General features: G+C 48.6%; 1 protein-coding gene across 1 annotated transcript in view; it reads right to left on the reverse strand.

Annotated features, from left to right (window-relative positions):
- The window catches only part of PLXNA2 (plexin A2), a 568,789-nt gene that overhangs the window by 212,052 nt on the left and 329,478 nt on the right, over nt 1-27,259 (reverse strand). The window lies entirely within an intron of this gene.

Consider the following 27,259-nt stretch of genomic DNA (forward strand, 5'->3'; position numbering starts at 1 on the left):
AAATACAGCCAACCTGATCCACTTATGTGAGGGAGCCTTCATTTCACATTTCCCAGTTATAGGATAACATTGTCTTACACTGCACACTCCTAGCAGCCAAGGGCGGGTCCGTGGGCTTCCCCAGCTGGTGGGTTCGACGCAGAAATGTAGATTCCTAAATAGTGTCATACATAGACTCTGAAAAACAAAGACTATGCAAAAACAAAGACTCTGCAAAAACAGACTCTGCAAAAAGAAAGACTTTGAAAAAAAGGACTCTGCAAAAACAAAGTCTCTGCAGAAACTAAGCCTCTGCAAAAACCAAAGCCTCTGCAGAAACTAAGCCTCTGCAAAAACCAAAGCCTTTGCAAAAACCAAAGCCTCTGCAAAAACCAAAGCCTCTGCAAAAACCAAAGACTCAGCAAAAACCAAAGACTCAGCAAAAACCAAAGACTCAGCAAAAACCAAAGACTCAGCAAAAATCAAAGATTCAGCAAAAACCAAAGACTCTGCAAAACAAAGACTATGCAAAAACAAAGACTCTGCAAAAACAGACTCTGCAAAAGCAAAGGCTGCAAAATCAAAGACTGCTAAAACAAATACTGTAAAAACAAAGAATCTGCAGAAACAAACACTCTGCAAAAACAAAGGAAAGACTGCAAAAATATCTATTTCACTGAACCCCAATTATCCAACAGGGACCCACTCCAACATCCTATTGAACCACTGGCTCTGGTGCAGAATCCATTAACACTATCATACTGCCAACTGCCAGCTATGGCACAGAATCCATAATTATTCCACTCTACTAGGACCGACCCTCCATCATGTTGTCCAAAGCCGAATCTAGGGTGTTGTCCAATGCCGACTCTAGGGTGGAAGCCGTCATTATACCACTCTACTAGGACCCACACCATCATGTTGTCCAACGCAGACTCTAGCGTAGAATCCATCATTATACCACTCTAGTAGGACCCACACCATCATGTTGGCCAATGCCGACTCTAGGGTGGAAGCCGTCATTATACCACTCTACTAGGACCCACACCATCATGTTGTCCAACGCAGACTCTAGCGTAGAAGTCGTCATTATACTTCCATAGTAGGACCCACACCATCATGTTGTCCAATGCCGACTCTAGGGTGGAAGCCGTCATTATACCACTCGACCAGGACCCACAGCATCATGTTGTCCAACGCTGACTGAAGCGTAGAAGCCATCATTATACCACTCTAGTAGGACCCACACCATCATGTTGTCCAATGCCGACTAGAGTGGAAGCCGTCATTATACCACTCTACTAGGGCCCACACCATCATGTTGTTCAACGCAGACTCTAGCGTAGAAGCCGTCATTGCACCACTCTAGTAGGACCCACACCATCATATTGTCCAACGCAGACTCTAGCGTAGAAATCATCATTATACTTCCATAGTAGGACCCACACCATCATGTTGTCCAATGCCGACTCTAGGGTGGAAGCCGTCCTTATACCACTCTACTAGGACCCACACCATCATGTTGTTCAATGCCGACTCTAGCGTAGAAGCAGTCATTATACCACTCTAGTAGGACCCCTACCATCATGTTGTCCAATGCCGACTCTAGGGTGGAAGCCGTCATTATACAACTCTACTAGGACCCACACCATCATGTTGTCCAATGCCGACTCTAGGGTGAAAGCCGTCATTATACCACTCTACTAGGACCCACACCATCATGTTGTCCAACGCTGACTTTAGCGTAGAAGCCATCATTATACCACTCTAGTAGGACCCACACCATCATGTTGTCCAATGCCGACTCTAGGGTGGAAGCCGTCATTATACCACTCTACTAGGACCCACACCATCATGTTGTCCAAAGCAGACTCTAGCGTAGAAGACGTCATTATGCTTCCATAGTAGGACCCACACCATCATGTTGTCCAACGCAGACTCTAGCTTAGAAGCCGTCATTGCACCACTCTAGTAGGACCCACACCATCATGTTGTCCAACGAAGACTCTAGCGTAGAAGTCGTCATTATACTTCCATAGTAGGACCCACACCATCATGTTGTCCAATGCCGACTCTAGCGTAGAAGCCGTCATTATACCACTCTAGTAGGACCCCTACCATCATGTTGTCCAACGCCGACTCTAGCATAGAAGCAGTCATACTTCCATAGTAGGACCAACTGCATCGACCCGTCTGCCCCTTACTGTTGAAGTGGCGCCATCCCAGTGCTAAAGTATGGGCATCGCTGCGCTCTTTCCCTGCTGGCTCACTTTGTCTACCATCCCAGTGCTAAAGTATGGGCATCGCTGCGCTCTTTCCCTGCTGGCTCACTTTGTCTACCATCCCAGTGCTAAAGTATGGGCATCGCTGCGCTCTTTCCCTGCTGGCTCACTTTGTCTACCATCCCAGTGCTAAAGTATGGGCATCGCTGCGCTCTTTCCCTGCTGGCTCACTTTGTCTACCATCCCAGTGCTAAAGTATGGGCATGGCTGCGCTCTTTCCCTGCTGGCTCACTTTGTCTACCATCCCAGTGCTAAAGTATGGGCATCGCTGCGCTCTTTCCCTGCTGGCTCACTTTGTCTACCATCCCAGTGCTAAAGTATGGGCATCGCTGCGCTCTTTCCCTGCTGGCTCACTTTGTCTACCATCCCAGTGCTAAAGTATGGGCATGGCTGCGCTCTTTCCCTGCTGGCTCACTTTGTCTACCATCCCAGTGCTAAAGTATGGGCATGGCTGCGCTCTTTCCCTGCTGGCTCACATTGTCTACCATCCCAGTGCTAAAGTATGGGCATGGCTGGGCTCTTTCCCTGCTGGCTCACTTTGTCTACCATCCCAGTGCTACAGTATGGGCATGGCTGCGCTCTTTCCCTGCTGGCTCACTTTGTCTACCATCCCAGTGCTAAAGTATGGGCATGGCTGCGCTCTTTCCCTGCTGGCTCACTTTGTCTACCATCCCAGTGCTAAAGTATGGGCATGGCTGCGCTCTTTCCCTGCTGGCTCACTTTGTCTACCATCCCAGTGCTAAAGTATGGGCATGGCTGCGCTCTTTCCCTGCTGGCTCACTTTGTCTACCATCCCAGTGCTAAAGTATGGGCATGGCTGCGCTCTTTCCCTGCTGGCTCACTTTGTCTACCATCCCAGTGCTAAAGTATGGGCATGGCTGCGCTCTTTCCCTGCTGGCTCACTTTGTCTACCATCCCAGTGCTAAAGTATGGGCATGGCTGCGCTCTTTCCCTGCTGGCTCACTTTGTCTACCATCCCAGTGCTAAAGTATGGGCATCGCTGCGCTCTTTCACTGCTGGCTCACTTTGTCTACCATCCCAGTGCTAAAGTATGGGCATCGCTGCGCTCTTTCCCTGCTGGCTCACTTTGTCTACCATCCCAGTGCTAAAGTATGGGCATGGCTGCGCTCTTTCCCTGCTGGCTCACTTTGTCTACCATCCCAGTGCTAAAGTATGGGCATGGCTGCGCTCTTTCCCTGCTGGCTCACTTTGTCTACCATCCCAGTGCTAAAGTATGGGCATGGCTGCGCTCTTTCCCTGCTGGCTCACTTTGTCTACCATCCCAGTGCTAAAGTATGGGCATGGCTGCGCTCTTTCCCTGCTGGCTCACTTTGTCTACCATCCCAGTGCTAAAGTATGGGCATGGCTGCGCTCTTTCCCTGCTGGCTCACTTTGTCTACCATCCCAGTGCTAAAGTATGGGCATGGCTGCGCTCTTTCCCTGCTGGCTCACTTTGTCTACCATCCCAGTGCTAAAGTATGGGCATGGCTGCGCTCTTTCCCTGCTGGCTCACTTTGTCTACCATCCCAGTGCTAAAGTATGGGCATGGCTGCGCTCTTTCCCTGCTGGCTCACTTTGTCTACCATCCCAGTGCTAAAGTATGGGCATGGCTGCGCTCTTTCCCTGCTGGCTCACTTTGTCTACCATCCCAGTGCTAAAGTATGGGCATGGCTGCGCTCTTTCCCTGCTGGCTCACTTTGTCTACCATCCCAGTGCTACAGCATGGGCATGGCTGCGCTCTTTCCCTGCTGGCTCTCTTTGTCTACCATCCCAGTGCTAAAGTATGGGCATGGCTGCGCTCTTTCCCTGCTGGCTCACTTTGTCTACCATCCCAGTGCTAAAGTATGGGCATGGCTGCGCTCTTTCCCTGCTGGCTCTCTTTGTCTACCATCCCATGTGGGCTAGGATGAAGCCCTGTATAGGAGTACATGATTACAAACAGTCCAGGGGCCAGATCCACAAACGCGTTTTATAATGGCGCAATCCCATCGGAAAACGTTCTGCGACTGAGGCCCTAAGTCTCCCTGCATTTGAGAGAATCTTCCTGGTAGGGTGCTCGTCTTCCTAGTGCGGATTGTAATAAATGAAACAGCGTAACATAGGAAGCATTGCTGTCTTACAGTTACTGGATTCATAAAGGATGCGTTTGGCGAGCAGGACATGGGGCCAAGCGTCTCACGCCATTACATGAGCCGCCCAGCTTCTAAGGTAAAAGGAACTGCCATCTTTATAAAACGCAGACAATTACTCTAAAGACTTTAAGAAAGGAAACTGCTCAGAAGAGGAGGGAAGACACTCTGCGGGAATGGGCCGTCTCTTCTTAAAGTGCATTGACATCAGTTTGCCGCATCCCCCCTTTCTCGAAGCAGACCGTTACAGGTGGGTTTCTTCCCTGGCGTAATATAGGCTGCAAACGAGGACCTTTAACGCCCCCACCCCACTCAACCTGACACTTAGAACATGTGTGCACAGTTCGCAGAGAGTGAAGTCTGGTACCACCGGAATGAAACATAGGGGCAACTAATGATAGGAAAGCTCATTTTGCCAAAGAACTCAAGGATATGACACAGAACCCCGGAAGTAATAAGACTGGCCAATAGCAGAAGCAGGTGAGTGAAATGGACATGGGAGAGCCTTTTACAACGCATCTGTAAGCGCATTAGAGATGAAGCTGGAGGCTTCTGTGAGGCGGGCATCAGCACAGAAGCAAATCAGCCTTGCAGTACCCCTCCCTCCCCAGTAACCTGACTCACCCCCTCTCTTTCATATCTGCCAGCACCTGCAGACCAAACAGCATCAACCCCAGTAACAAAAATCATAACATACTTTAATCCTTGCCACACTGTATTTTGTTATTTGGCACTGCAGGCATTCTTTGCTTTGCTTAAATGGTTCATCCTAATGTAATTGTTGCCTTGCTGTATTTTGCTCCTTACCACGCTAAATTGTTTGCCCGAGATATAAATTGCTTTACCCAACACAAACACCGTCTTCTTCACGCCCAAACACACTATAAGCAGACCAACGATGGCCTCACAAACAACCATTTAAGATCCTTTCCCTGAAGACATCGAACAACATAACTCAACTCTAGAACCAACTTCTTCCTCCACATGCCCAGGCCAGTACATCGTGGCATCACGGGCACCCACGGCTCCCATCCGGACACAAATGCCTCAATGCTCTTGACGCAGACCCCCTGGAAACAGAACTGCACACGGCAATCAACATCCAAACTGCCTGCATCAAGACAGCAGCCTCACCCACTACACCCCTTTCAGATCTGTCAGAAAAGCTTGAGACGCGCAGATGGCAGCAGTGTGTGGTATAAAATCCCAGTGACATTACAAAGCCTTGCTATTTTTACTTCGTAACCCAGTGTTTTAATTACAAAGTTTGTTCTTGGTAAGATAGCTCAGTGGGTAAGTGATCACTTATGTCGCGCATGCCCCAAACACACATTTCTCTTGGCTTTTGTAGGTTGTGTTCTTCCAATCACCTCGCGCCTTGAAACACTTGCGTATAGGCGCATTATAAATGCCATATCATATCATATATCATATCATACCTGTAGCAAATGGATGGAAACTTCACTTGATACACAATGGATACATTTAAAACATTGAGCTTCTTCCAGACATCTGCTAACTAAAACATGTTGTACCTTTAGATCACAGGACACATAGTTCAGGTAAAATGAGCTTGACGGAATGGCCTTAAGTTCTAACTGGTGGGAATGATCTCAGCCAGTTCAGCACGCACGCGGCACATTGGAGCCGGAAACATTTGGGTTCCGTTCCTAGCGGGGCCGTCACATGACAGCGTATCCTCCCCAAAGTGGCGTATCAATTACAGCGGCCAGGGGGCTACCTTCTGCCAGCGACGTCCCCAACGCATCCGCAGCGCATACCCAGACGGAAGCCGAGAAGGCCCAGCCTGGACTTGGGTGTCTGCCTCGTCCCCCGGCTCATGAGCGATGTCTGAGTCCCGCTGGGCCCGAGACCAAGCGTCTGCGAATCATTGAATTGCCCCCGCCGAGCTCAGCCGGACTCCCGGCAGCAGCTGAGATCAGACGGAGGGGTGAATGGAGGTAGTGTCCCACTCAACAAAGACCACTTTCAGGCCAAGAGAGGCTGGAGAACAGAGGCACCCGAGAGAGCGCCGCGCCAGGCTCTATGTCAGGCGCAAAACCAAACTACTCCAGTGCTGTAGGTATTTTAAGCCTCGCTGACCCAGGCGGGCTATCACCACCCAATTGTTTCAGTGGCATCTTGGCACACATCTATCCACAACCTTGTGAGGAACGAGACGCGCCAGGACAAGAGAGACGATATCCGAGCTCTGCCCAGTGCAATAGACTGTGTCTATATGAACCAATTACATTGAATTTCTGAAAGCTGGTACTGGTCTATGTATGTTGATGTGTGTTACGTCTGCAGGCCACCGGGGCATAACGTGATGGCACTCGTCTGTCTGCACAAGTTCTCAATGTCAGGAGACAAATATCCTGAGATATAAGTATGTCCGTCCATCGATCCGTCAATCCATCCATACATCCATCCGTCCGTCCATCCATCCATCCATCCATCCATCCATCCATCCATCCATCCATCCATCCATCCGTTCCATTCCGTCCGTCCGTCCGTCCGTCCATCCGTCTGTCCATCCATGCATCCATCCATCCGTCCATCCACCTATCTATCCGTCCATCCATCTATCCGTCCATCCATCTATCCATCCATCTATCTATCCATCCGTCCATACATCCATCTGTCCATCCCGCCATCCGTCCATCCGTCCGTCTGTCCGTCCGTCCATCCATCCATCCATCAGTTCGTCCGTCCGTGCATCCATCCGTCCATCTGTCCGTCCATTCATTCATCCGTCCGTCCGTCCATCTAGCTATCCATCCATGTATCCATCTATCCATCCGTCCATCCATCCATCCATCCGTCCATCCGTCCATCCATCCATCCATCCATCCATCCGTCTGTCTGTCTGTCTGTCTGTCTGTCTGTCTGTCTGTCTGTCTGTCTGTCTGTCTGTCCATTCATCCGTCCGTCCTTCTATCTATCCATCCGTCCGTCCATCTATCTATCCATCTATCTATCCATCTATCCATCCATCTATCCATCCATCCATCCATCCGTCCGTCCGTCCATCCATCCATACGTCCGTCCATCCATCCATCCACCCACCCGCCGATCCATCCATCCATCCATCCATCCATCCATGCATCCATCCATCCATCCATCCATCCATCCATCCATCCATCCATCCATCCATCCATCCATCCATCCATCCATCCATCCGTCTGTCCATCTGTCCGTCCATCCATCCATCCGTGCATCCATCCATTCATCCTGTCCAAGGGTTGTTAGACTATGGGCCTCATTACACGGACGGCGATAAGGGTTTACCGGTACCGGTAGGGGCTGTTTAGCAGGCGTTAAAGACCAACCCGCAAAGGGACCAGGCTGCTAATTACGGTACCGCAAATTTGCGGCACCGTAATTAGCGCCTTCCCCATTCCCATAGAGCCCTATGGGGCAAAAATGGGAATGGGGAAGGGCAATGGGGGAAGGGTGAATTACCACCCTGCCAACCTTGGAATAGGGCGGTAATTCCCCTTTCCACCAAGGTGGTGCCGGTATTTTACCGGCATGGACCAAGGAGCTAAGAGCACCTTGGTCCTCCGCCTACCGTGTAATGTGGCCCATATATGTAGGGCTTTCAGAGCAGGGGCAGTTAGAGGCCAGCTGAGCTGTGTGAGCGAGGGGCCTGCTGCACAGCATGTCCGCGGTTTATTTCCAGTGAACATCTGCATTGCGGCCGCAGCCAAGTCCATGCTTGGTGCATACATGGTTCGGCTGCTTTTTGCACAATGTGATACTTTCAGACTTCGAAATAATGGGGGACTTAATAAGTATGTATCTAAAAATAAATAAATATAAAGTATAATTCTAAGTCTTTGAAGTACCTCAAATAGATCAAAAGCGATTGCAAAATATCACAAATTGTGAGGGTGGGGAGGCCAGACTCATTCCTTGCATTGGCACCCAGCCCTTGCATCCCTGGGTCCATGAATGGTGCAGACAAAGAGGGCACCGGAAGTTAAGCACGGCCGGGAGCTGCGTAGGACCACTTATGCCGTGAAGGCACGGGGTAGAGCGTAGCCAAGTGAGGGTGGCGATGCTTCGAGTAGCGTTCTGACGGGAGATGCTGGCATAAAATCAAATGTACAGAATTTCCTCTTCGAATCACCTTACAACCTATTCCCTTTCAGCTAATATCGATGAAGAATATCGATTGAGACATATTATCGACATCAGATTTCCTTTGTTGCTGGGATAGGGAGTTTTGTTCGCAGAAGAATTTGTCGATGTAGAATTCAATGCATTTTTTACATCAGATTTTATCCCAAATATAAGTGGGCGGGTAGCGTTAGGTGAATAATGAATGTTAGGGTGTTTGGGGGGGCTCCCCCGCATATATTTGCCGCAAAATTGACCACTGAAAAAAAAAGTTGAACATTTTTCGATCACATCACATAGAACCTTGTCTTTCCTTGTGTTTAGTCCCAATGTGTATTGCGCAACCGGAACATGAGAGTTGCCGAGTAAGCCTTGTCTGCGAGAGACCCTTCGGGTCAAGAGATGTGAAGTGGTTAAGGGTCGGACTTATGTAGGAACTGATAAAAAGAAATCAAAAACCCGTCTAAAAGGACGATCACGGTTCTCGTATCCATTGGGAGATTTCCAGAAGATTCAGGTCAGGTGATTGACACGTCAGAGACATCTGCATGAGGACGGACTAGTCTGCCCACCTTTACGAACTGGACAGTGGAGGGATCTTTCTACCCAGGTCGAAAGGTTACGTTTCATTTCTGGAAGGACCTTTGATGGACTTGTTTTAGGTACAACGATTTGACCTGTAAAGGAGGAGGTCTGCTGGCTGGTTCAGGATGTTGCGAGATTGTGCCATAGAGAGAACATGCAGCGCTGTAGGTTGTCTTGCAGGACAGTAAAGTGATCTCGTCTTTCCTACTGCCCAAGAATGATTGTGGTCGCTGGTGCTAGCTTGCGCCAGCGTGTAGTCTGAGTTTCTCCATGAAAAGGACTGCCTTTCACCGCTGTTGTCACGAGCTGCATGGTGGACAAATGAGAAAATGTTGGACGATTAAGATGATGGCGCCCCTCTGCAGTGGGCAGGCTTCTAGCAGACAAACGTTATGGGGTACCCTAAAATATAGCAGCCACTATCCAGAAACCAGCCGAGGAGAGAACAGCAAGCGAAAGGCACAGCAGCCGAATGGGGGTACATTTCTAAAGGATCTCCGAGGTGGCTCGCCGCAAAACACTCACCTGAGCGAAGGAACAAGCACCACTTTGCCAACAGGATTGTCCAATCAGCAAGCCAGTCACCCATCAACCATGGGCAGCCAAGAATCAATTTAGCCTTGAGAAAGACCTTGATGTTTCGAAACACGTGTCGGCTTAAATCACTAATTAAATCCTGTATATGAAAAACTAAAAAAAACACCATCTTCCTTATTATCTGCGCAAGCATTATAGGGTCCAATTATAGGGTCCAACCCTTTCATGCTAACATAAGAGGTGTGGGCAACACCTCTCGCTCCCATGAACTTGCTGCTAACCCAAATATCAAAACCTCAAACAAACCATATAATGGAAGACTCAGTGCTGCGCACGTTGATTCAGCCTGTAGTGTCCACTTTCGCCCAGTCACTACCCTAAAAGATAATTGGGCTCATCCGAAATGTCGCACAGTTACTAAAGGAAAACGTTATGTTGTCCTTCTGTGTCTTGCTATAGCACAGCTTTTGCCATTTGAAAGGCCTCTCATCTGGGCCAGCAAGTTAGAGGAGGGGGGATATTGGTGGGTTTACCTTGATCAGAGGAAGGGCTGCTATTAGAGGACTGAGTGAGGAGGGTCAAGCTTAATCATTGCCAATATGCTGTTGTGCATGGTGTGTGCTTTGCTTTAAGGTTCTGGTGGAAGTGGGTGATTAGCAAGTCGGAGTCGGTCGCCCTCGTGCGGGTTGGTGTGCTATCTGTGCTTGGGTGGTAGAGTTAAAAAGTGTAGGAAGGGCCGAGTTGCGTAATGTTTCTTCTGTAGAGTTGAGGGGGGCAGGTGATATTGTAGTGTCGGCTGGGTTTCAGTTAGGGGAAGAGGGCTGAAAGTTACCTGTTAGCCACAGATTAGAGTTGCAGATTTTTCAAAGCAAAGGTTGCCCACGCCGTGCGGATGGACTGAGGAACCAGGGCTCAGATTGCCACCTGCGGAAGTGAAGGCAGTGGCATTCTGTGCCTCCACAGAAGCCTGGAGGATAGCTCAGGGGCAAGACGAGTGTCTTGAAAGCAAGACAACGCATAGCAACACAGGTTCAAATCCCAGGCTTGTGCTTAGAAACTGGTCCCCGGTATAAAGCGTGTTATAAAAGAACTATTTTAATACTGCAGAGCCCAGAGAAAGGATTTGTGTGAAACCTGTGATCTTCTTGAAATCGGTTGGAGGAAAGTTGCTCTTGTTTTTAATGAATAGTGTGCTTATGCAGGAAGGCAATTCCCCAGCATTACAACAAATGGGGTGTCCCAGAAGTCAGGGGTGTTGCTAGGTCTGGAAAAGATGCGGGACTACCATAATGTCGGGACTCGGGGCTAGCTAGCATTTTGGTTGTAGCCCCTGAGCTTCTATTCGGTGATCTAACCAAAAGACCCAGGGCTATAGCCCCCTCAGCCCCTCCCCCAGTGACGACTCTGCCAGAAGCACTTTCAGAGAGAACATGTTGTTACTACCCATTGCGGTAATATCTTATGTTATGTTACTGTGATTTCTACCGTGCACCGCCGCCATTTTCTGGTTCTCCCTCTATATACAATGTTTTCTGGTTTCCAGTGTCCACGTGACTGATGACTTTGATGGGAACTGGGTGTGCTGGTCAGATAGCACAGCGAGCTAAGTGCTCATCGCTGATATCTATACGCAGCCTGTGGCAGGTTCGAATCCTGGCAGGGTCAACTCAGTCTTTCATCCTTCCGAAACTTTGCACTTTTGAAGAAATGCATTGAAAGCATATGTTATTTCCACAAATGCAATTTGCACCCAAGTCTAGTACTAATACCACTTGCCATGGTGCAATGGTTTTCTGATATGGCCGCAAAGTTTTTGCCACTAGTGCTATGACTGTGCAAAACTGTGCTCGCACCGGTGCAAGGTTTCTGTAATCTGTCCCCGGATGTTTACACGTTTGCGAAACTAACAGGACAGGTGTTACTTTAAAAAGTGACCGGTCCGAAACATCAATCACTGGTTATTGGTTCCGAGTTCTCATGCACCTATTTGTACCGCCTAAAAAGAGGTGCATTATTTTAAATGGATTTTAATTGGTTGTGGGTGGTGGTCGCTGTACATTTGGGTTGATTTTTAGCTGGGCCCCTCTACCACACGCCAAATGTTCTGGCTGAGAATGTAAAGCCCCTGAGACGCCTAAGAATCCACTGGGCGACACCTGCCCCCTGAAGTAGGCCCCCACTCTCCGCAGGCAGAAGAGGGAACAAAGCTGCCTGTCTGGGGCACAGGCCAGGGGGAACAGAGGCCTTTGTGTGCTCGACGCACAGTTGGCCGGCCGGCCGGGGGGACTCCTGTTCCAGGCCCACAGGAGCTGGGGCATCCGTCGTGCCAAGCGGCGGGCACCGGGCACGGTCAGGTGGGCCCACTGATCAGAAGGCCTTGTGTTCCACGGTGGGGAGCTGGCCATATGTTGGGGCTATCAACGGTTGCGCCTTTGAATTCCCGCCAGCTGCAGAGCTCATCATCGTAGGCCCTGGCATGTGACGCAGCAGATGCCACCTCACGGCTCACCGCAGGTGGGCGGTGCCCAAACTTTGCATGGACCAGCCACTGGTCTGTGTTCTCACGGCAGCTGCCTGCAGAGGAGGCTGTGTTTATAATAAGGGGCAAGGCATCATGGGAGGTTTGCGAACCACAGCTGCTAGGCGCAAAGAACTGCTGCCGCTGTCACCACAGGGGGTGAGGGGGGAAAGTCAACAACATAGGCTGAAATGCCCACAGGAGATGGCATACACTTAAAATCAGAAGACTGGCGCAGCGTCACCACAAGCACGAGAACTCAAAGCTCTGGAAGAAGCTACAGTCCAATTTTCCATAACCACCATACACCTGCTCGCGCCCAAAAGCGCCGCGCGCAGTGTGGCAGACGCGCTGACGCTCCGGTATAGCATTGATTTTTGGGGTCTCTCTTGGTGCTTTACTCCACAGAAATCAGTCGGACTATGGCCCAAACCTCCCGCCGTCGAGGGTCTTATGATGACACGTGTGCACTTTGCAAGTCCACAAAAATACAGAAAAAAGAAATGGCCACGATTTGGGTCATAATGAGGCGATATGCCCCGAGGTGCCGGGTAGACCCTCTAGGTAACGGCCTGCTGCCGAAGTTAAGGGCCTGAGCGCAGGGAGGGTGCCTTAATGAGGGTGGCGGTGCTGTTACCTAGAGGGTCAGCCTGCCACTGAGTGGCACATTGCCATTAGCACCCGCGTAGATACAAATACATGGGTGCATTTGTTTTTTCTTCACTTTACATCGCAGCAAAAATATTATACACGTACCAACCCAACCCAAGCATAAAGGGAGAGACCTAGGCCAAGAGCCAATAACCTGGGACTCTGAAGTGACTTGAGGGCTTCACAAGTGCTGTTTAAGTTCACAACAACAAAAAAAACACATTAAGTCAACCTAGAACAGGAGTATGCACCACCAGCCCTCCACATGTTATGGCCTACACCTCCCATGACCCTTCACCATTGCTTATACTGGCTAGGGCTGATGGGAGTTGTAGTACACAACATTGGGGAGCAAGAGGTTGTAGAGACCTGAACTAGAATGAGGGACCATTCAACAACTTTGCTTGAACGATTTAAGGGTGCACTCACATTCTGGAGCCCTATTGAATCAAGTAGGCATGGCATAGGCAAATTGAGAAGAGCCTTGAGAACAAGGTGCAGATCTTTGAATTTTGAAATGGCAGAGAATAGGTCTTATGAAGTGGCCCACCCTTGAGATGGCCTCTTCGAAGAGTCACCCATCCCTAGTATTCTCCCTCTATCCTGGTTGGATGGGTCGCCCCTGTCCAGGGACTCATCAGCACCGCAGATCAGGGACATCTAAGAAAGGGACCCAAAAATCCCAAGACTTGGTTGTGTGTCCTTCCACGGTGTGTCTTCGCTCAAAGCCTGCGTGAGATCTTGCTGCGCCAGGAAGCTGTCCCCATCGGCGCTGCCCGCCAGAACGTGGCTGTGCCGCCTGCGGGGAAAGACATGACAGCATGGAAATGGTCGTTGGTACAGCCCAGATGTTTCCGGAAATCTGAGCTAGATTTGTGACAGTCAAGACGCTGGCGGGCCGACATGCATATAAATGATATTGGCCGCCTCCTAGCATGCTAATGCCAAAGCTGGAACCAAACACGCTTGCATGCAGAGAGCGAGCGCAAATAATGTACCATTATCATCAATAGGGACCATTGAGATGGTGTACGCCAAAAATACGTCAACTGAAAAATCCATGTTTGTTTGACCGAATTAAACTCATCATCTTAACCTAAAATGATGAAAGGTTGAACCAGAACCAGCCTTTATGCACCTGACATTCATGAATTGCAGATTATGCACATTTCTTTGCAACAAGTACATAACCTCCTGAGCAATAATTCCAAAAATGTTCCTGAATTTGTACATCATCTTATGCTTATTTCTTATTTTTTCATTTTGTGTTTTTTCCCCCACTATGTTCCTCCACACACTGCATATTCACCCAACCCGTTACCATGCAATAATCGAGGCTAGTGCCATACCTCGGGGTACGCACATTGCCACAGAGGAACACTGACACAAGTTCCATTTTTCGGAGAAATACAGAACACTGTTGAAACCAGTCACTGCCTGCTCTTTGTTCGATCACGCTCTTTTACCCTTGTTTACCCCAAAGTACGTTGCGTCACCGTTTCCCCCCTTGGTCTCTTACCCAATTTCTCACCTTGTGTTGGTTGCCATTTCATGTTCAAATACTTTTTTTTTATCCTTCCTCTTCAGGCATCTACACAGGCTTCTGGACTTAGTTTCCCACCTCACAACACCAAACTAGATGTTTGGGGTTCTGGAAAATTGTGTCAGGTAATTTTACACTCAAACTTCTTGTACTTGAAGATAGTCCCTCCTCCAACAGGATGCACTTAAGTCAGTTGTATCACAAAAAAGGAAGCTCTGACCACTTCCTGTTTGACGCCATCTTGTATCTTGTAAGAGGTTGCTGTTGGGAAATGTTGGTGACCACAAGATGGCGGTGCTTCTGTGTCCCGTACCCACACACTCCATGTTGATATAATTTCACAACGCAAGGCCGCAGCTCTTTTGCCATTTTATATTTCTTAATGGCTCCTTGATTTTGGTACATTCTTGGCGCCGCAACTAGCAACACCTTTCTAGAGTTTAAGGCATTGACATAGAAAAAATGACAATAAACCCAACTTCAACAATGGAGAGAAATCATTGCAACTTTCTCCATTTTGCGATTACTAGCGCATCCACGCCTGACCCTGCCTGACCTAGAACGCCATTCCACCTCGAGACCTGCCGGGTCTGCTGGAATTCATACGGAAAATCTATTTTTAATGGCTTCGGGGAGCGCCAACGGGGGGAAGCGACGAGTCTACCGAGTAATTTCATGTAATTAAATCCATCTATCATTTGGTGGACAGCAACACAAAGTTGAGGAAGTTTTCCAATGGGAGTCTTCTTTGCTAAAAATCATGGCCGGGGCGCCGTAGCGCATCGGAACCCCAGGGGCTAGGAGATCAGCAGGTTCACTACGCACAGCACCAGCCGTGATATTTCATGTTTTTCTGAATCTTGGCTCAGTGACACATTGGGGACTGTGTCAAAATAACAACCCTAATTGAAAAGAGGGGTTTAAAAAAGGTCAGCGCTAGAAGCTCAAATCCCTAAGGGTCGGGCCAAGTCACCCTCCGGATGTCAGGTTCCTCTACCTCTGCCTTGGAACTACAAATGGGGTCCAGGCCTCGGAAGGAGAGCGATATCTCCAGCCCGGCTTGCCATTCTGGTGCAACCGATAGGGCCGCAAGTAGCCAAATTGCAGGCTGCTTGCCCTGGGGTTGCTCTTTTAAAGTACATCTGTAAACTATTGGGATGTTTGGACGGATTTACGTTGAAAGATCGTATTGCGAAAAGCTCGAGTTACAAAATAGCGGGGCGGACTTGCTCGAATTTTGTCACCGGATCTTTTCGGAAGTTCTCTATTTGTTCCCCGCTGTGCATCTAATGTAGGTGGGGGGCACCCCTGCAACCCCTGTACCCCAAAAGGATGATCTAGGGCACCGAGGGACACCCCCGCAACTCCTAGTGCCCCCGTTCGGCCGAATGCGGGATAAAAGCGCGTACGGCTTTTTATGTACGAGCATTTCAGCCGGAACGGTTTGGACCACTTAAGTAGAATGAGGTCTGGTGCTAAATATCGCAGGAACTATTTCCAGTTAAACACCATGCGCATGTCCGCTCTCTGCGCTCGATATTATGTAAGCCGCCTGCAAAAAAAAAGGAACAGTAACCGGCTGTCGCCGCAGTAACACAGTTTTCCTTATGCATTTAGAAAAAGTATAAGTTTGCCAAATCGTTTACATCATGATTCCAAATCAATGCCTTTTTTAAGTGCACAGGTATTCTCAGCCTCAGATGCATCCTGTTAGTACTATATGTATTGCAAAGGTTGCTCGCACAATAAAAAGAGCATTTTGCGGACACGCCAAGGGCTGGCCCCACACTTTAAACGCAAAGAGCCTCATATCAGTGAGGGAGTGGAATCAAATTTAGGTGTAAATGTATGCGGAAACGTATTATGCACTAATTTTTCTCTGCACCATATATTCAATCACTTGTATGGCAGAAAGGAGGGATGGTTCGTAATGTACCATTCGGCCTCCCTTCCCTCTCCGGTATGCAGAGGCTCCAGCACTGACGGCCGCATGTCATTTCCTTGCTGGCGTAAATGCTGGAGATTCCTACGGCATCCACTGCCAGGCATTAATGGCAGGCGGAACCTTGCTAAATGTGCATGATTTCCCCTCCACTTTACACCTCCCTTTTGCACTCTGACGGCAAATCATGAAGCTTCTCATGGCAGCCTCCTGTTTGCAACAAAGCGCAAATGTAATTGGTCCGCTCGGCGTACTTAGCGGGCAATTTCGAAAATGAGCCACAAACTTTTTTTAAAGTAATTACGAATGCAACTTGTGTTTCTTTTCAATTAGTTAAGCTGGGATGTGGACAAGTAATACTCCTGGAAAGCGTTTGTGCATTCGCGCGCGTGCACACACACACACACGCCAGCGCGTGCATGCAAGCAAACATGCACGCACTCTTCTAGCTTCATGGAAATGACATTGTTGCAAAGAGTAGTCTAGCACCAACCTCAACCACTCTCTAAGAAGCTTCAGAAGCAGGCATCACACCCACTAGCCATGACAAACCCTCATAGGGGCCCTAACTTAGACTTTCAGGCATGAAAGTCCTGGTGACTCAATTGCTTTGATCACAACTACTTCTTCCATGGAGTAGTTGCCAACTTTAATGGCTAGTGATGACATCTCCCACCTGGCCAAAAACATGTCTGGGGTTTCTTGTGGGGTTGTGCAGTAGGGATGTGGCCCAGCAGTTTGGGCGGGACTGCCCCTTTTGGGGTAGGACCAAGCCTGATTTGCATATGGTCTTTCCCCTTTCTGTAATGGTTTGACCGTTGAAGACATGTGGTCTGGATGGTTGCCAAGAGCAATGCCAGAGCTTCACATTAATCCTAAACCTTCCAGCCATCACCTCCTTTGTTTTGCTGTACACATTACCCACCTTGCCATTCTGGCTGTGGACCCGGTTCTCAGGTTCTCTCCTCTTGGAGACTTACAACACAAGCACTGTAGTGTCCCCAATGTCCAAACCAATAGCCGACTATTCCCAATGATCAAGAAATCTGGGAAGACAAAATAATTCAAACAAAGTCCTTGAGGCCAATGTGGCACTGATCGTGGGTCACTTCTCCAAAACTCAAAGGTCCACAGTGACGGGTGGAGCCTTGTGAAGTCGTCTACAAAGGTCGGGCGAATGGAACTCAACTCGGTTGAGCTAAAAAATTAGCTGAGAAGCAAATCATGCACTTGTTAATTAATTGAGATTAATTATAAAACTTTATGCGGTAGAGAGCTGGCCATGTGCAGGCCGTGCCAGCTCCCGCTCAGTTCTGACATGGCAGCTGGGCTCTCTGAGGCAGCCAATCTCTTCTGTGAAATGCTTCCAGGTTTCCACTCAAACTTGGAGATGGGTGAATGTAAAATGCATTCCTCCGTCAATTCTTGGCCCGGATATCCAGGAGCGGGCGGGGCCCTCCTGAACTTTAATCACTTTGCATTATGTAAACGGGAAGAACCCAAAAAAAACATACGGGTGCTGGGCTCGTCTACCAGAAAAACAACATATGGCTAGAGCGGTTTTCATTCACTTGAGAACCGAAGCGCCTTAACAGAAGGTCGGGTGGTGTGATCATAATTGAGCACACAGTTACTTTGATCGAAATATTTATTTCCGCCAAGGAAAGGTTCCGGTCTTACTCAACCCCTTTGGGTAATCATGCCACTTATTTGGGAAATAAGACCAAAGAGCCTGGTCCACCAGTCGTCTGGCAAAGGCATCAAAGCAACAATGGCAATGGTGGAAACCGTCTCAGACGGTATGTCAAGGTGGAAGCGGCACCTCATATTGGATCCACGTCAGGTAGACTGCAAAGACGAGGCAGCTAGTGTTCTGTGGTTCACCTCGGCTCAAGATATTGGCATATGCTTCCGACAGCCCAGGAGAGCAAGGAATTACATGCCTGCATAGGGGGCTGTGCCATACTGTCCCACAGGAGTCTCTCCTGCACTTTGATATGGAATGTGGTGGCTCCAGGCCATGTGGCATGTACAAGGGAATCTATGACAGAGTCCTATAGGAATGGAAGGGAGACCATGGCATACATCCAAATGGAATACATGGGAGACTGCGGCATATGTGGACATGGAATACATGGGAGACTCATCCATACCCAAATATTCTGTAGATGGTAGACTGTGCCACGTGTCCGTACACAACAGAGTGGAGAATTCAACTTGTACATCCACATTGTAAAGGAATACATTTGTTTAGTGCCTTATGTACCATTGGAATGATTTTAAAGCGCGGTGGGTGGAACGCCCTCGGGGACCGTGGTCCGTATCGGTTCAGAGAGTAGTGTAGCATATAGTGCATGGGTGCACTAGGTATGTGGGCGACCAGAGTGGTTTGAGCGGGTTGGCTGCATTTTATTGCTACGTGTGGGGCGTATATGTGAGAGATCAGTGCAATGTGCTCAACAAGGAGCATTCTGGCTGCCTTGGGACATGTGTTACAGATTATATGTGCTGCTAGGCTGAGTTTTTCGTGGGGTATTTCTACTAGGCTGTTGAGGTGTTCTATGGGCGGTGTAGTTCTGTGTGCACCTAGGCCGCATTGATCGAGGGGCATAGCTGCGTTCTATTTTTTGTTGATGTAAAGTGGAGAGTGAGCATATTGGTAGGAGTGAGTGTCTGTGGTTGTTGGTGGGTGTCCCCTTTACTTGGGGTGTTGCGCTGGTGGTTTGTGGTAGTGCATTCCAGAGAGGTAAGCTGGCCAGTGGGGTAAGTAGTGTTATCTTGGTTGGGCCGTCCTTTTCCAGATGCTCTGTAGTCGGACTCGGTGGGACCATCTTCCGGGTCTCTGGAGGAATTTTAAGCTGGGTTGCTGGGGGCTTCTTGGGTTATTGTACGATTCTCAGGAGAGTTTAGCCAAGCATAGTTACTTCTGTGCCACCGGTGCACGGTTGTCCATTTTTATTCCTAGGTAGGCAGGGGTTGAGAGCATGGTTGCCTGAACCATAGGGCAAATTTTATGTAGGGGAGTGTGTGGCATATTACCATATAGTGTACATGAAAGATGGTGGCACCAGTCTTGTACATTCAAATAGGATAATGGGTAACACCATGAAGTACATTGTAATATAGGGCAGCCTGTGCCATATGCCCATTGGTAACAGATGATAAACAGTACCATAAGTTCAAAGTAAGGAGTCGACATGCCATATGCCCATTGGAGATCATGGGCCTCATTACGAGTTTGGAGCCAGCCATGCCCTTAATAAGGGCATGGCTGCCTCCAAACTCGGGTCCGGGTCCGTGGTCCCTGAATTGGGAAATACCGGGCCATTCCGACTTTGGAGGACCCGGTATTTCCCCATTCAGGGAAACCTGACCCAGACCTTCCCCATTCCCATTTGAGCCCCCATATGGCTCAATGGGGAGCATGCTAACAACGGGCCCGTTAATGACGGGCCCGTTGTTAGCATGCTTGTCCCCTCGCGGGACCTCAAGAGACCCGAAAAGGACGTCTGGTAAAACCAGACATCCAGAGCAGGTCCTGCGAGGGGACCTCGTAATAGGGCGGTAAGGGGTTAACGGCTCCGGCACCTTTAACGGTGCTGTTAAACCCTTACCGCCCTCCTCGTAATGAGGCCCCATGTCATGTAGTCTAGGGAGGATAGCTCAGGGGCAACACGCTCGTCTTGGAAGCAAGACGACACGGAGCACCACAGGTTCGATCCCCAGGTACGCGCTTAGAAACCTCTGGGTATTAAACGTGTTGTAAATAACCTATCATATCATATCATGCAACCATATAGAACATATAGAAGCTTGTCCCATACCACTGTATGGATGACATGGGCTTTCCTGAAACTCTGAAACTATGAAAATGCACAGGATACTGTGACATGCATTCATATAAGACACTCTCATGGCGTGTAGTTCTTACACTGCTTCTGTGCCCCTGGTGACACTGATGCCCTCCCATGGCATTGAGACCAGAAGACAGCCTCTGGTAGTCCTGATGCCCTTGATTGGGGTTGGATCCCGAACGCCCCACCCAAGCCACTTGTGACATGAGGGCCATCTTCTGGTGGGGTGTCCAGAACCCTGCTTCCAAGGCACTTGCCCTCGGTTGGTGATTAGTTCAGACCACCACTTCCAAGCCACTGTGACACCGGAGCGCTCTCGTGGTGGTGAGACCTCAGCACTATCCTTCAATGAGGTTCTTCTGACTGTGAATGGTCCCTGAAGAGAAGCACCTTTCTCGCGACCGCTCACTCCATCTGCCAGAGGAACCTATCACACACTCCAAGCCTGAGGCCTTTCCACCTCTCCCGGTGACAAGGCCAGAGGAACATATCACACACTCCAAGCCTGAGGCCTTTCCACCTCTCCCGGTGACAAGGAGTTTGGCGATGTAGACTTATTGGGAGACCAGAATCTCAGCCATAAGCCCAAAACCTGTAATGCTCTCAGGAGCTATACCTTGCTCAAGCATTCAATGGAAGACAGCTGATGTGTAAATGCCCCTCGCCCAGATATATGAGGGCATCCTGACCCTCACAGGTTGGATTCCGAGAGGGAAAGACTCATCCTCAAGCCTGTCAAGTCCATTAAATGAGCCGACTTTTTATTGATTCATAGTTTATATACAAGGCCGAAAGCGCTTAGACTGTCGGGAGGGAGAATTCCGGGCCATGTGTGCAATTTTGCACATCTCAATCAGTTTTGATTTTCTTCAGAAGTCAACCTTTTCCCACTCATGAAGAGTTTATAGTTATTTGTTTGGAAGCACGCAAAATATACGCTATGTGTTATTAATAACGCCCTCCTTTATTTACAGAGATGCTGGCCCTGCTTCCCAAATATGCTAACCTCCTGTGTGTTCTGGGGCTAGGTTGCAACGTGCTGTGCCCTGTTTTCCGCCTGGGACGTCATGATCTTTCAAAATAACACGCTGGTGGCAGCGCGCATGCGCACCCCCTCGCGTTCATATTCACACAGGCGTATCGCTCTTACCCCCCCCCCCCCCCCCCCTACTGCTCACTTCTGTCAGCAGGTTCCCGGGGGGGGGTCGGGTTTGCGCAGTGTCGTACGTCCAAATGTCCTGGAGCCGTAGCCAGCCTCTTCCATTAGCTACGCTGAGCTTTCATCTTTTGAGGGCAGGAGGGCCCACGTGCCTGGGGACCAAGGCACTTTGGGCGGATAATCACGGCACGCAGAGCTAGAAGAGGTGGGCAGTGGAAGAAGAGCACTTCCTTAAAAGCTTCAAAGACATGGCCCATAACCCCTAGAGGCACCTTCCAGAAGGTTCCGGAATCAGAAACTGAAAGAAACGGGGACCAAAAAAAAGACACCCTCGGCAGATAACTAGATGTTGGCGGCCCCCCGCTTTTACTACAGAGAGCATACATGGTCTCGAGCTTTGCCCTTACTTTCCGGTAGTATTGAATACGGACACCGCTGATACCAATTTTTGTGGGCTTAATTATGCCAATAACAACGAGCGGTGTCAATGGCCTGTGAAGCAGAACAAGGAAGCGTGTACATGCTCCATCCAGGGCGCGCTGCAAGCGGACGGCTGCTTGATCTTTGAGATGAAGCGGTGTCGCGCAATCAACCTAATTTGTCCGCGCGTTAAAATGTGCATTCTGGCGCGGAACAGCGGATTTCACTATTGTTAGATGGCTCCAGACACTGCCAGGCTTGTCAACTGGGAGCTACATAATTTTCATAACAGGGACCGCAAATGGGGACTAAATGGCTGCTTCAGGTCCAGGGGCTTTGGTCAGACGCATGGCTGCACTGAAGCGATTCCCAACTGCGCCACTCAGCCTTACCCTAAAAGTCTCCTACCACCATGGCGCTACATCATCACACCACTCAAACACAGCTGCAAAAGAGTACCCTCGAATTCTGAACCCCAGTTGGGAGAACGATAAACAGTTACATACCATGACCTGAAGATTGCAGGGGTGTTGCTAGGTCTGGCAAAGATCCGATGCTACGCTAATGTCGGGAGTCGGGGCTAGCTAGACTTTTGGTGGTAGTCCCTGAGCTTCCATCCGGGGCTACAAACAAAAGACCCGGGCAATAGCCCCCTAGTGACGCCTCTAATTGCATGATTATAAATGGTTATTTGTAACGCGCTTAATACCTGGAGCGTGGACCCAGGGACCGAACCTGTGTTGCTCTGTGTCGTCTTGCTTCCAAGGCAAGCGCGTTGCCCCTGAGCTATCCTCCCGAGACTATGCACCCGAAGCATGTAGCATCGAGGGTCCCCAGAGGTAGGAATATGAATAAAGCCTTCCAGTGAATGACAAGGCATTGCTCTGATATTTTGGTGGCTCACAGCAATAATTTGCTCACAGGGGCTTGTGTACTGTAGATACGTCTAAGAAATGTGTTTGTATTGTGGTATATCACCGCAGACATCCTTCTCCGTAAATATTGAGTTCTGCTGCGAAGAGAAAGGCCGAGAGCGCAAAGGGCCTGTGGTCCCCATATCAATATTGTCCTCGTATATATCTTTCTGAGAGATTAAGAGCTGCTGCGCAGGCTCTCTGGAACTAACCCTTATAGATGCAGGCTACAAGAGGACAGGTGATTGCCACCACCGCAGGACTATGCCACCGCATCGCGAACGACCATACCGCCCGGAGTGTGTACAGGGACTTTTTGTTGCAGTGCAATTTTTACAATTCCAGTCCTGTCAGCAATTGTGAAAAACGACAAGCGACTCGTGTGTGCCCGGCAAACGCGGGGAAATGGCGGATAATGAGGTGTTGTGGCCTTGGGCCCCGCAAGTGCGGCACTGCATCAATTGTTTGCAGCCCTTTTGCCCCCTGCATCCCTTCCGCCATCATCATTGCAATAATAATAGTAACGATACGGGTATAAAGCGCTTTAAATCAAAGCATCGTTATAGCAGGTGTCACTACCACACAAGTCAGTGATTTTTCGTTTACACGAGGACGACTCTGCTGGGATTCAACCCGAAATCTTCGACTCTCACACACAAGTTGTTTAACCCACAGATCTAGTTCCCTACATATGTTTATATCAGAAGTAGCCATTTCAGCAAAGACACGCAGCACAGCGCCCCCCAGAAGCCATTGCTGGAAGTTCACCTCCTCTTCAGATGGGCATTGCGGCTTGAAAATTTGCTCAAATACAAGCCTTTGCTCCAGGAACATGTCTGTTTATGGGTTGTGGTGTTTTATACCTGGCGATTTCAACCCAAGACAGACACCTGCCAAGGACTAGGGCAATTGCATACAAGTTTCACCCTCATTAGGGACCATCACAGCAGTGTAGTCTGAACCCGGGCGGTTGGAAGAGTGGGGCATGTTGTAGCCAACACCAGCAAAGTTATGGCAGATATATTTGCTGACTTGTCTTGCAAAGTACATGTACTGGTCCAATGCGTACCACTTCAATAAGGAGCCAATCAGCAAACCTCAACTGCCCAAGATGAAATTGCCCAAACCATTCACCATAGTGCGCAGTGCATTCATACGCTGTAAAAACAGCCATGCAGCAGACCTCTCAATGAGCGACAAAGAGGGTGAAGCACAGCTGTGATTGTTGCCGAACTTTCAGCGACCTGCACGGGACGACAAAGAGTCCAACATCTAGATGACAGCACTTAGCTTGCAGCGGTTATGTTTCAAGATATGTTAATGGGACTTGTACCGCGCACTCTTGCCACTTGCGTGGTCTCTTGGCGAGATATCATTTGGTACTAAAAGACTTGCTGAGTCATATACACCGGCTTACAAGTTTCGCCCCTTACTCGGGGCTTCCTCAATGCCGGCTAACAGTGAGGTTTAAAGTGAGGCTGCCTTCCTATAACCCACCAATTCAGAGTTGAAATCAATGCTGTTCAAATGTGGGAATGCCATATTAACAAGTGTGAACCCCAAACCCCTGTTTGTTGATTCAGAGGCGAACCCCCTAAAATAAAAGTGCCGCCAGTGTTGTTTAGTTTGACACCCAGTGGAATCAACATAAGACTGCAAGTATCTGCCAGATCGTTGCTGAAGTTGGCACCTCTAGATGCATGCGCCTGCCACCATCAGTGGTGGGCACCAGGTAAGGGTCACTACCTAGCTATGTTATGTTACATCGTTGCCCAGAGTTCCCACCCTGGGCTGCCAAAGGTACCTTTGCCCGGGCCTACCTGGCGCTATACTGCTAGGTGCTTCAGGAACCTCTGCTTAGGACGTGGAAGGCCCTAGGCAACCATCAATGCAGACAGAATGAGGGCTCTGGGTGATGTGGGGCAGGTGACCTTCTCTGCCTCAGCACTGTGAGCCTTCAGGTAAGGGCACTGCCATGTACCCCAGTTCCACCAGTCTTCTAGTCTTGGGGTGCACAATTCCTCAAATTTCCCCATTGCAATAACGCACCCATCTGGGGTTGGCATTAATGGGTATGGTTTCCATTCCATCCCCCGATTTAGATAGTAGCAGTCCCATGTCCAAGGCTCTGCAAAATGGGGTTCAAGAACACTGCTGGGGTCGCGTGATGATGTAGTGGTGGTCCGTCCGTGCTAGTTTATATTAAAATACTTAACAAATGTATCCACACACCTTTTATACGCCGCTCTTCCACTTCTCAATACCTTGTCTCCCTATAGCGCTTTGATACCCATCATATGGGCACTTTGCTAAATAAAATCAATAAACATGAGCTGCTCATTTAGAAGAACTCTGAATTGCATGCCACTCCACGTGCCCGAAAACAGCTGAGTGCGAGTCAGAAAATTAATTGCATCAAATCAGCGTTACCTAGCGGACGGCATGTCCATTCCCCATACGAGCTGGCAAATCTCGCTAAATTAATCACAGCTATTAATGGCTTAGCGCAGAATGAGGCCCGGCGCCTCTGAAAAATAGCCCTTGAAATAATTTGGGGACCGAACAGGGAATTAATTAGGTCCTTCAGCACCTATTTTAATGGGCGACCGATGGAAATGGTCATCTCCAGCTGGCAATGGCCACATAATCATTAGGAGCCCAGCCGTTGAGTTTGCCGACATTCGCTAATTTGGCCCGAACCCTCATTCCGCTTGCACGAGACGACGCCTGCTCTTAGTACGTGCTCTTTGCCTTGTCACGTAGCTGGAAAGTATTAACTATCATCTATATTGACACGCAGAGTCTCACCTCCATTAATTAAACAAACTCATTGTTTAGCGTTCTTCCCAGGAGGCACGTATGATGGTAGACTGAAAACTCTGCTTGCGGGAAAATCTGGAAAAATGTACACTGATCCCTCGCAGCGGCCGTCGAGGGGAGAGAAAACGCCCAGTTGTCTTTACCCATCTATCTATTAGGTATCCCCAATCTCCAAGAATAGGGATTCCGGAATGTTGCCTTATAGTTGTTATCCCACCTCCATTATCAGCAAACACTAAGGATTCCAGAATGTTCCTTGGTTTGATGTTGCCAAACCTCTGTCAAGCACAATCGCTAAGAATACAGATTCCAGAATGTTCCTTTGTTTGATTTTGTCAAACCTCCATCACCCACAATCCCCAACAATAGGGATTGTCGAATGTTACTTTTTAGATGTTATCACACTTTCATCAACAACAATCACTAACAATAACTATTCCAGAATGTTCCTTTGTTTGATGTTGTCAAACCTCCATCAACCACAATTGCTAACAATAATGATTCCAGAATTTCACCCGAGATCGCTTACAATAAGGATTTCAGAATGTACATTTCTCTCTGGGTGAGTGAGTGGGCTTATTAAGACCTGTTGACTGCATATTGTATCTGTAGAGTGTTGAAAAATGCAAAAAATTGGTTAAAAAAAGAAAACAATAAGGATTCCAGAATATTTCTTTGTTTGATGTCAAACCCCAATCACCCACACTCGCTAACAATAGGGATTCCAGAATATCACCCACCATCGCTAACAATAAAGATTCCAGAAGGTTCCTTTGTTTGATGTCAAACCCCAATCACCCACACTCGCTAACAATAGGGATTCCAGAATATCACCCACAATCGCTAACAATAAAGATTCCAGAATGTTCCTTTGTTTGATGTCAAACCCCAATCACCGACACTAGCTAACAATAGGGATTCCAGAATATCACCCACAATCGCTAACAATAAGGATTCCAGAATGTTCCTTTATTTGATATTGTCAAACCCCAATCGCCCAAAATCGCTAACAATAAAGATTCCAGGATGTTCCTTTGCTTGTTGTCAAACCTCCATCACCCACAATACCCAACAATGGGGATTCCCGTATGTTGCTTTTTATATTTGATCACACTTCCATCACCAAACAATCATTAACGATAAGAATTCCAGAATTCTGCTTTGTTCGAAGTTGTCAAACTCCATCAACCACAATTGCTAACAACAAGGATTTCAGAATGCTCCTTGGCTTTACGTTGTCAAACCCACATCACCCTCAATCCCCAACAATAAGGATTCCAGAATGTTGCTTTGTTAGATGTTGTCAAACCTACACCACTCACGATCGCCAACAATTTCGATTCCAGAATATTCCTTTGTTTGATGCTGTCAAACCTCCACCTCCCACAATCGATAGCAATAAAGATTCCAGAATGTTCCCTGGTTTGATGTCGTCAAACCTCCACCACCCACAATCGCTAGTAATAAGGATTCCAGAATGTTCCTTGGTTTGATGTTTGTCAAACCTCCATCACCCAGAATCCCTAACAGTAGGGATTCCCAAGTGTTCCTTGTTTTGATGCCGTCATAGCTTCATCAACAACATCCACCAACATTAGGGATCCCATAATGTTCTTTAGGTTAGTGAAATGATACCTGCGTCACCCACAAGCATCAATTCAAAATGGTCTCTCTGTTTGTTGACGTCATATCTGCACCATCCACAATCGCCAACACAGATTCTGAATGTTTCGATCACCAACAATAAGGATCCCAATACCTTCCTTATTTACAGTGTATCGTGCCTCTGTCATCAACAGTC

The sequence above is a fragment of the Ambystoma mexicanum genome, chromosome 13 (genome assembly GCF_040938575.1).
Source record: "Ambystoma mexicanum isolate Mex_15411 chromosome 13, UKY_AmexF1_1, whole genome shotgun sequence".
In the NCBI taxonomy this organism is placed as follows: domain Eukaryota; kingdom Metazoa; phylum Chordata; class Amphibia; order Caudata; family Ambystomatidae; genus Ambystoma; species Ambystoma mexicanum.